We start from the raw sequence: 9,612 nt of genomic DNA on the forward strand, positions 1-9,612 counted from the left end.
CCAGTTTCGGCAGGCCTGCAACATTTTAAAAAGTATTCAATGATTTGGTATCAAAAAAAATAGCATGTATAAAATAAAAATACAAAACAGAAAGGAAAAAAATAGCATCCACCAACCTTGCATCTACATATTTAATAAACATTTTTGAAAAATAAAGACCTGGTGCTATTTTTACGGCCATGCATTTAGGTACCCAATTCCCAGCAAAACATTCCCTTAAAGTGAAAGCCACTCTGGCTGAAGATGCAGATTTCAAGAATCTAATAATCTTGTATTAATGCAGTGCTGGCTTTCATTTGTACACAATCAATTTGTTACTGAACAAAGAATCCTTTTTAATTGCCTGTGGCAATTAAAGATAATCATTTTCCTTTGTCTTATTCCTAAGTAGTGCAGGCTGCAATAGATGAAGCCACAGTTTTGACCTTTCTTGAAATGGAGATGGGGAGAAGTATGATTTTTTACACTTCAGGAGGCTATTAGCTGAAACTGGCCAACAGCCCACCATCATTATTTAATAACTTTTGAATTGCAGTTAAAAAAAAAAAGATTATAGTGAGCTCCACATAAATAAGTCAAGGGGCAAAGTTTATTTTTACCTATATAGTTCTAGTTGCCTAGAGTTTTCTTCAAAGAAGAAAATCTCTCGGTTCAGAGCTACGCAGGTACTTTTCTATTTGCCAAAGAAAACATAAATTTAAAAGTCATTCCAGGACCAAACATTTCTATCTTCTTTCTGTTAGATAAGTTTACTTATATAGTTTTGTTATACATGGGTTTGAATCCAGGTCAGAAATAAAATGCTTAACTTTTAAAATATGCTGGCTAGAAAGACAAGCTGGTACTTGTGGCTATAGATTCTTTTCAAAATATTATGATGTAGAACCTACGTGTGCTCAGTTTCTGAATATGAAAATCTTTATTACTACGGGATTGCCTCCCAAGGAACCAGAAATTAATCATATTGGGGTTTTTTCCCCGCCCCCCCCCCCAATCATATTGGATTACACACCATTTACTTCCCTCACCCTACCCTATCTATACTGGTATATATAAAAGCCTAAGTGACCATTATGACCGGCTGACCGAACGTATGATGCGCACTGACCACCAGGGGGCAGGTGCTCAGTGCAGGAGCTGCCCCCTGGTGGTCAGTGTTTTTCCACAGCCAACCTCCCACGTTCCCTCCCCCTGCCAGCTGGCCCCAATAGGGGCTGGCCAGACCGAGGGACCCCACTGGTGCACGAAGCCGAGTACCGGGCCTCTAGTATTGTATATAGTTAATTGTTTATAACTAACTATAAACTCCTCAAGGGGATGAATTATAGCTTCTTCTTATATCCCAGAGACAAGGCAGTCTAATAAAATAAGCACAAATTTTCGAACCAGATAGACATAGATTCATAACACAGCTCTACCACCTAGTATCTGTGTAACCCTGGACAAGACACTTAGGATTCATGTGTGTACATATGTATGAAGATTAAATACTGACCAGGAAGGCTTGCCCTCTAAGAATTTAAAGCCTAAAAATGATCTTATAGTTAGTATACACATCTCCCCCATCAAAAGAAAAAAGGCTTTGACACCTGTGTGAATTCAATCACTATTATGCACTGGGGTCTACTATGTCCAAGGTATTTTGCTAGATGTGATGGAAAATGAAAGATATATGAGAGGGTCCGCTTCCTCAAAAAGAAAGAAGACATTTGAGTATTATTCGCTATAAAACAAGGTGGAAAGGCACCCAACTAGTATAATCCCTTTATTTTTTAAATCAGGGGTAGGGAACCTTTTTCTGACAACTGCCATTTGGATATTTATATCATTCACGGGCCACACAAAATTATCAACATAAAAATTAACCTGCTAGCCCAACTGGCGTGGCTCAGTGGTTGAGCATCAACCTATGAACCAGGAAGTCCCAATTCAATTCCTGGTCAGGGACATGCCCAGTGGGGGGCAGGCTGGGGGCAACCCATCAATGATTCTCTCTCATCATTCATGTTTCTCTCTCTCCCAATCCCTTCCTCTCTCAAATCAATAAAAAACATATTTTTTAAAAAATTAGCCTGCTATATTTGGTTACACATTTAACTAACTCACCCCTAATGCCTTGGCAGAGCCAGACCAATTGATTTCGTGGGCCTTATACAGTCCACAGCCAGATGTTCCCCACCTGTTTTAAATGAAGTAACTGCAGCCCAAAGAAATGAAAATCACACAGCCAGTAAGCGATAAGAGCCAGGGCTGGGACACTGGTTTCTTCATTATCAATTCAACATTCTTTGCACCATAGGAAGCTGCCTTTTAATAGTTCAAATTCTGCCCTAGCCAGTTTGGCTCAGTGGATAGAGCATCGGCCTACAGACTGAAGGGTCCCAGGTTCTATTCCAGTCAAGGACACATGCCCAGCTAGCGGGTTCGATCCCCAGTAGGGGGTGTGCAGGAGGCAGCCGATCAAATGATTCTCATCATTGATGTTTCTCTCTCTCTCTCCCTCCCCCTTTCTCTGAGAAATCAATAAAAAAAATATTTAAAAAATAGTTCGAAATCTATTACCAAGTACAAATATTACTACAGTGACCAGCAAAAGGGCATTTTCCAAAAAGAATGCAGAGACTCTAAGAGAGCAAAAAGGTATGAAATACCTACAGATGCATAATGCCACAGTCACAACTGTTGGAAATTTCATAAAATGAAAATGTTCATTTAAATAAAGGAAGATGAAAGAGATAGGCAAGTCTGGCTGTTTTCAACTAAAATAAGTGTTACTTTTTCAGCTTCATGGCTGAAAGTACCTGGTTCTCTGCTAATCTACCAACTTAAGGGTGTTTCTTAATTATCAGAGCAGCAAATAAATGAAAATTAGACTGTTATTAAGTTATTTTCAAGAATTCTTCATAGATGAAGCACTATATCAAAATTTAAATAGAAATAAACTTTCAGGAAGATGAACACGAATGATTTGTTTGCATTTCTTAACGACAGCAATTCAAGTGCTATTCAGACCATTGCTATTTGAGAGCCTACGTTAACAATGACTCAGCTTGAAAAATTCCATATTGTTTTTTAAAGAGGTATATGGTTTTAGTTATGTAGTTATAGTTAATACAATCTGGATGCCCCTTTTACCCCTAAATTAGAAACTAATTTTCTTGCAAATGGATGAAAGAGAGGCAATGTTTATTTTACATTTGAAAAAGTATACAACAAAGGTAATCCAGTTCATTATACTGCATCCCCAGGAAAGAGCCCCTACCCCCAATTCTGGGTTACAGAACATAATCTGGGAGAGAGGTAGTCAGAGTCACACCAGGAGTCCAGTCCCAGCTCTAATCTGATATGTGACTCAGAACAAGAATCTACAATCAGCTAGACGGAACAGTACACTTCAGACTAGGAAATGTGAAGTCCGAAGAGGTGAAGCGATCTGCCCAACATTCCAACTAATTGGGTTAAGCCCGGACCAGAAGGTCTCCCACCAGTATGTCTAGTACGCTTTCAACTATGATAGGAAGCCTGTCCCCATACCCCTTTTGCAAGCCTTCCATTTCCCCACCTGTAAATCAGGAGGCCAGACCAGGCACTAATTTTCAAACTGTGTTGTTCCAAGCTCAAGGGATTTCTGCTAATCAACTTCCTCCCACTTCAAGCAGAGCATCTCCAAATTTACCTATTTTATAAAGTGTAGAAAAGGTAATGTAAATAACTGGACTAGATGATCCACAAAATGTCCCACTGACTGGGTAAATTACGGCAGTTCAGATCACCAGGTGGTGAATGACAATACAGCAGGTCACAGGAAGGCCCTGCAAGAGGCCTAACACCTCAGAACCCCACAAACCGATGATGGAAAAGCAGAGGAGACTAGAGGAAAAACCACTCTCACCTTTTCAATCTCCAACTGTACTGACCTCATACGTTTTCCCATCACGTACAGACTGACTAAATAAATAAATACCTATGAAGCTGTGGTTTATTTTATTTTTTTAAATGTATTTTTATTGATTTCAGAGAGGAAGGGAGAGGGAGAGAGAGAAACATCAATGATGAGAGAGAATCATCGCTCGACTGCTTCCTGCACGCCCCACACTGGGGATTGAGCCTGCAACCTGGGCATGTGCCCCTGGCCGGAATGGAACCTGGGACCCTTCAGTCTGCAGGCCGACGCTCTATCCACTGAGCCAAACAGGCTAGGGCTGAAGCTGTGGTTTAGTCATTTGTGCAACTCTTACTCCTCCCAGCCTGTTCTTTGCCAAAAGCCACCATCAGGCCCATGATCTACACGTGGACCACTCCTTCCATGTGTCTGGATCAAAAGGAATGACTATTTCCCCCCGCCTTATTGTCTTAAATGTTTCATGCCAAGAAAAATATATCGTGCAAAGAAAAAAAAGGGGAGATATGTAAGGGACGGGAAACATAACCAGAAAAAAGGGTTAAAAAAAAAGAAGAGAACTTTGAGCAGGCCAGTATTGCAAAGATATTCTAGGCAGGGCAAAAGCCCTTGAAGACATGTCACTAGGTTGAAAACAGTCGTCTACCACCATCTCCTGCTCCACACCCTACCCCCACCTGGCACATTAACTGTTCCAGAAGGCCAAGGCTACCACCTCGGATTTCTGTAGCACCAATTCCATCATGAGAGCAAATGCTGATACTGGGGTTAGAGCCTCTGCTACCATCAGAGAAATCTGACAGTCTTTGGAACATCAGTTACCAGTGAGGAAGAAAAATCAGCTCTTTGTTCTTCTGTCTCCTCTCTTCCTATTATGTAAACTTGGGCTTTGGGCATGCAGAAATTTTCTATCCTGCCAGTGGTGCTAACACCCTGGCACACAGAGCAGTACTGCACACATAGTTGTTTGTATTCTTAATTAGCTGCCATTTCCACATTAAGATTTTTTAAAACCTATTTATACCGCCCAGCCGGTGTGGCTGAGCAGTTGAGCAATGACTTAGAACCAAGAGGTCACGGGTTCGATTCCAGGTCAGGGCACATGCCCTGGTTTTGGGCTTGATCCCCAGTGGGGGGGTGCAGGAGGCAGCTGATCGATGATGTTTCTTTCTCATGGAAGTTTCTCTCTATCCCTCTCCCTTCTTCTCCAAAACACACACACACACACACACACAAAACACACAACTATTTATACCAACATGGGGACCATAAAATTCAGAGAATTAATCATAATTCACAAGGCCAAAATTCAGAAATTAACAGAAACCAGGGGAAATGAATCAAAATTCTTAAGTCAATAATGGTGAAGATACATGCCATACATAATTAAAATTACCAGCCTCTGCTTGTCAGAAAATTTAAAGTTCTAAGAAGTTAGAAGCTAAAAGAGCCATATGGATCTACTACCCAGCCAGCCCTGCCCATTGTCTTACATACAAATGCTCTAACATGTGATGAGTCAGTCGGTCAATGGTCCAATTTTGTAGATGACAGTCAATGTTTTTTTATTTCAAATGTGTTCACATAAAACTATTTTTAAATAAGTGCTGAAGTAAATAAAGTTTGATCATAACTCAGTTAAGAAATAGAGTCCTTCCAGTAAATGTTCCTTCACAGCTGGATGGATGCTTTAATATGCAATTGCCCTAGGCTAATTCCTAAGGGGGGAAATCAGGCTTTTGATTTACTTAAGAAGTAAAATAAATAAACCTAGGACATGCAAAAGGTTCCCTCTCCTAAGTTAAGGAAGGAAAATAGTTGGATGGCTTTTCTGTAAAAACCACCTCTTCCTCTGAATGAATTTCCTAAACCCCACCCCCAACATAAGATCACTGAAGAAAACAGCTCAAGGAAAGGTGGCTAAGCTCCATTTCCCAGGTAATAAGACCAAAAATCCAACCAAATCTGCCAGTTTCTGGCACCGCTTTCTCACTACCAAATCAGGTCCCTTAAAAGGCTTGGGGCATGTCAGGGCCCACCGATATAACCCTGTACAGCAGTGAGCCCCTTCCCCCCACAATCCAGCATGAATCTGCCCGGAGGCATTCAACTCCTGTGGGTGGAAGTGCCTGCAATACCAGAGGGCAGAAATCTGAGTGACACTTGGCACTCTCTTTCAACAAACAACCGCAAAGAGCTTTCCAAACCCAGGCCCTCACTATTTTCAAGACCAGGAAGTTGAAGCCTTCCTGGGGCAGAGGTAAAAAAGAAATAAGCCCACTCTCCCCTACCCCTCCCACAAGTTACACTGCAAACCAGAGGCCATTAGAGAAGGCACGACTCCTCTGCAGACCCAGAGCAGTAAATACTAAGTGTGTCCATAACCCCTGGTTAGATTGGGGAGAACTTGAGAACTGGCATTTCCCCAGACAGGGGTAAAACAAAAATACGACTTGTCAGCTGCATAACAAAACAAAACAAAAAGCACACTTCTAAGTTCTCCCAAAGGGTGCTGGCTTGGAGGTGGAAGGGGGAGAGGGTACAACTGTCTCTTTACAGTAGCTCAGAGAAAGGGGGGGAGGGAAAAAGAGAAGCAAGACCTGTGAGCAGCTGCACTCTCCTTTTCTGAGGGACACAAAGTATCAAAGCCCAGGGAACTGAAGGGACAGGGGATCAAAATGGGAGAGGAAAAGAAATGGGGCGCTGGAAAGAGATCTGCCCTCCTACCACCACTAACCTTAGTAACGGGGGATGGGGAGATGGGGGGACACTCCCAGACTCCAGAGAGCAGTGACCAATCAGCCACCCACCGATGTACCCAGATCTCACAGGATTCCTCAGGATAAACCCTCAGGATCAGGGAGCGGAGGGAACGTGCAGTCTAAATCAGAGCCTAGAGAACCCCAGATCCAACCCGGCCCCCTCCTCTCCAAAGCTGAGCATGGGAACTAGAGGAAGACATGCCTGAAGACGGGGAGCACCCAGTGGGGAATGGGTGGGGCCCGGGAGGGGAGCTAGGAGAAGCAAGTCTGATCATTTAATGGGAAGAGCCCGGCAGGATACTAGGGGAAAGAGAAGGTAAGGGAGGAAAGAAACCAATGAGGAACAAAACTGGGAGAGGGGTTTCAAAGGGAGGAAGGTCCATCCAAAAACTCGGGAGGCTCCAAGAGGGGATTCTGGGGGTGGGGAGGCAGGCGATGATGGGAAGGAATGCTTGAAAAGACAGCTCTAATATTGGGCAGAATTCAGGGAAGGACTCAAAAAGAAGGTATGAGGCAGGGCAAAGTGGGGAGGGCAAATACCAGAAAGGAGAGAGTGGAGGTTGAGAGCTGAATCAAGATGGTGGGGGGAGAGAAGGTCAGGCGGTCATCTCAGAGCTGAGAAGCCGCAGAGGTGGAGGCGGTTAGGAGAAGCCCGGGGTTACAGAGGACCACTGCAAGCAGGGACAGCCGTAGGGAAAGTTGAAACGGGTCCAAAACCATAGGTGAGCAAGTGGACAGCTCCAAGGAGGCAGAGCTGGGAGGAAGACATTGGAGAGGATGGGGCAGCAATGAACAAACGGAAGAGCAGGTGCAAAAAGGACTTGGGGGCCGGTCTATGAGATGAAGGGAAGGGGGTGATGGGTCAGAGAGAAGTTATCGGTGCTTTAATGAGGTAAAGGGCCAAAATGGAGACGAGAGGACTTGGAGCAAAAAAAAAAAAAAGAGGAAAGAACTGAAGGGGAGACAGGTCAAAGACAGGGGGAGCAAATGAATGGAACGGCTCAAGAATGGCAAAGACGAGGTGGGAAGAGAAAACCCTCAAGAACCCTGGGGCAGACTGAGTCCTCGGGGCAGCACCGAGGCTGGGCTAGGGAGAGTCGGGCTGGGCTAGGGAGAGTCGGGCTGGGCTAGGGAGAGTCGGGCTGGGCTAGGGAGAGTCGGCAGAGACGTGCATGGCAGAAACGAGAGCTCTGCAGGGTCAGAGATGGGGAGGAGGCTGCCTCCAGAAAGGCAGGGTCAGTCGAAAAGCAAGCAGGTTAGGGGGCACAGCAAGAGCTGGAATTGGGCAAGGGGTAGAAGAACCGGGAGGCAGACAGGTCTGGAAGAGAGGGAAGGGTCTGAATAACAAAAAAAAAGAAGAAAGATGGGAGGAGAGGGAGGGGACAGCATGAGGGAGCCGGGGCCGGAGCTGAGGTGTGGAAGGTCACAGAGCCAGGGGCACCCCGGGGGAGCAGCAGGTGCTGCGAGTGGGCAGCGGGGCCCAGGACGGAGGAGAGATCAAGCCCAGGGAGAGGGCCCGGGGACGGCAGGGCTAGACGAACAGGGTCTCGGAAGGCTCTCCGAGGAGGTGGGGCCGCGGGTCCTAGAGGGACAGCTCCTGGGGAGGCAACCGACCCTGCGAGAAGGGGAAGAGCAGGCAGGTCAGCGAGGAGGGCAGGAGGGAGCGGGGTCGGAGGAGAGGCAGGGAGGTCACGGATGTCCAAGCGGGGGGTCCAGAATGAAGGGGCGCAGAAGGGTGACTGCGGAAGGGGGGTCCCACGAGCACTGCAGAGTCCAGGAGGGGCCAAGGCGGGAGGGGAGGGGGTGCGGAATGGGGAGCAGAGTGTGGGGAGGGGGTGGCGAGGCAGATGCCGAGATCCCGGGCGGAGGGCGGAGGCGGACTCGGGGACGGCCAGGCGGGGCGGTCAGGGGCACGTCCGCAGGGCCGGCGGGCGCCGCGAGCCGGGCCCCAGCACGAAGCGGCGGGGCCGGCGGGGCCCGGGGCGCTGGGGGGCCGCTCCCTCCCCTCCCCCTCCAGATCCTCCATTGTTCGCGGGCTTCGGGCCCCGCGGTCCCCGCCTCCCACAGGACCCCGCAGCGGGGCGGCGCCCGGCCTCGCCGCCGGGGCCCACGAGCTCGCGCACTCACCAGCGGGGCGCCCTCAGCGCGTCCCCGGCCTCCGGGATCCCGGCTGTGTCGACGGCGGCCCCGGCGCCATGTTCTGCTGCTCCTCGTCTAGCGGCGGCTCCGGCGGCGGCGGCGGCTCCGGCGGCGGGGGGCCGGGCGGACCCTCCCTCGCGGACTCCCTCCTCCGCCTCCTGCAGCTCCCGCCGCGGCGCGGCTCTCCCTCGGGGCCGGGGGGGCGGGGAGGGGAAGGGGGAGGGGCGGGAACCAGGGGGAGGGCGGACCGGCCTCGCTCGCTCGCTCCTTCCCTCCCTCCTTCGCAATGGCGGCGGCGGCGGCACCTCTTTCCTGCGGCCACCGCTCCCTCGCGCGCGCCCCCCTCGCTACTGCGCGTGCGTGGCGCCGGGACCGTTGCAGGATAACGGCCCCTGGGAGCGCGCCGCGGGGGGCACGGCCGGCGCGGAGTAGGGTGAGAGGCGGGGGCGCGTGCACCCTCGAGGGGTCCCTGCCGCCGTCGCGGCCTGGCGCTGGGAACGGCCGCGGCGGAGGGCGCAGTGCGCGTGCGCCCCAGCAAAATGCCGCTACTGCAGTGACTGCGGCGCGCGAGACGGAGCGCGAGGCGCCCCGCGGCCGGGCAGCGTGGGGTGGGCCAGTGCGCGTGCGCGGCCGGGGCTGCGGGCCGCCGCAGCTGCAGGCGCGAGGCGGAGGGAGTGGCCGGCGGGAGGTGCGCGCCTCAGATACAGTCGACCCCCCCCCCCCCCCACGTCCTCGCGCCGGCTCCGGGAGAAAGCTGGAGGGAGGCACGGCCCGTCCTGCGTGGGCGGGGGCGATTCCGCTCGCGCGGGA

General features: G+C 49.4%; 1 protein-coding gene across 1 annotated transcript in view; it reads right to left on the bottom strand.

Moving 5' to 3' along the window:
• The window catches only part of ARHGAP35 (Rho GTPase activating protein 35), a 131,920-nt gene extending 122,836 nt beyond the window's left edge, over positions 1–9,084 (bottom strand). The window contains exon 1 of the mRNA XM_070402347.1: positions 8,791–9,084. The gene's annotated coding sequence lies outside the window, so the exon portion shown is untranslated. The remainder of the gene's footprint in view (positions 1–8,790) is intronic.
• Between the last annotated feature and the right edge of the window lie 528 nt (positions 9,085–9,612).

This window comes from Myotis yumanensis, unplaced genomic scaffold, assembly GCF_028538775.1.
Source record: "Myotis yumanensis isolate MYYU_CA2020_CCGP unplaced genomic scaffold, mMyoYum1.0.hap1 SCAF_23, whole genome shotgun sequence".
Classification (NCBI taxonomy): Eukaryota; Metazoa; Chordata; class Mammalia; order Chiroptera; family Vespertilionidae; genus Myotis; species Myotis yumanensis.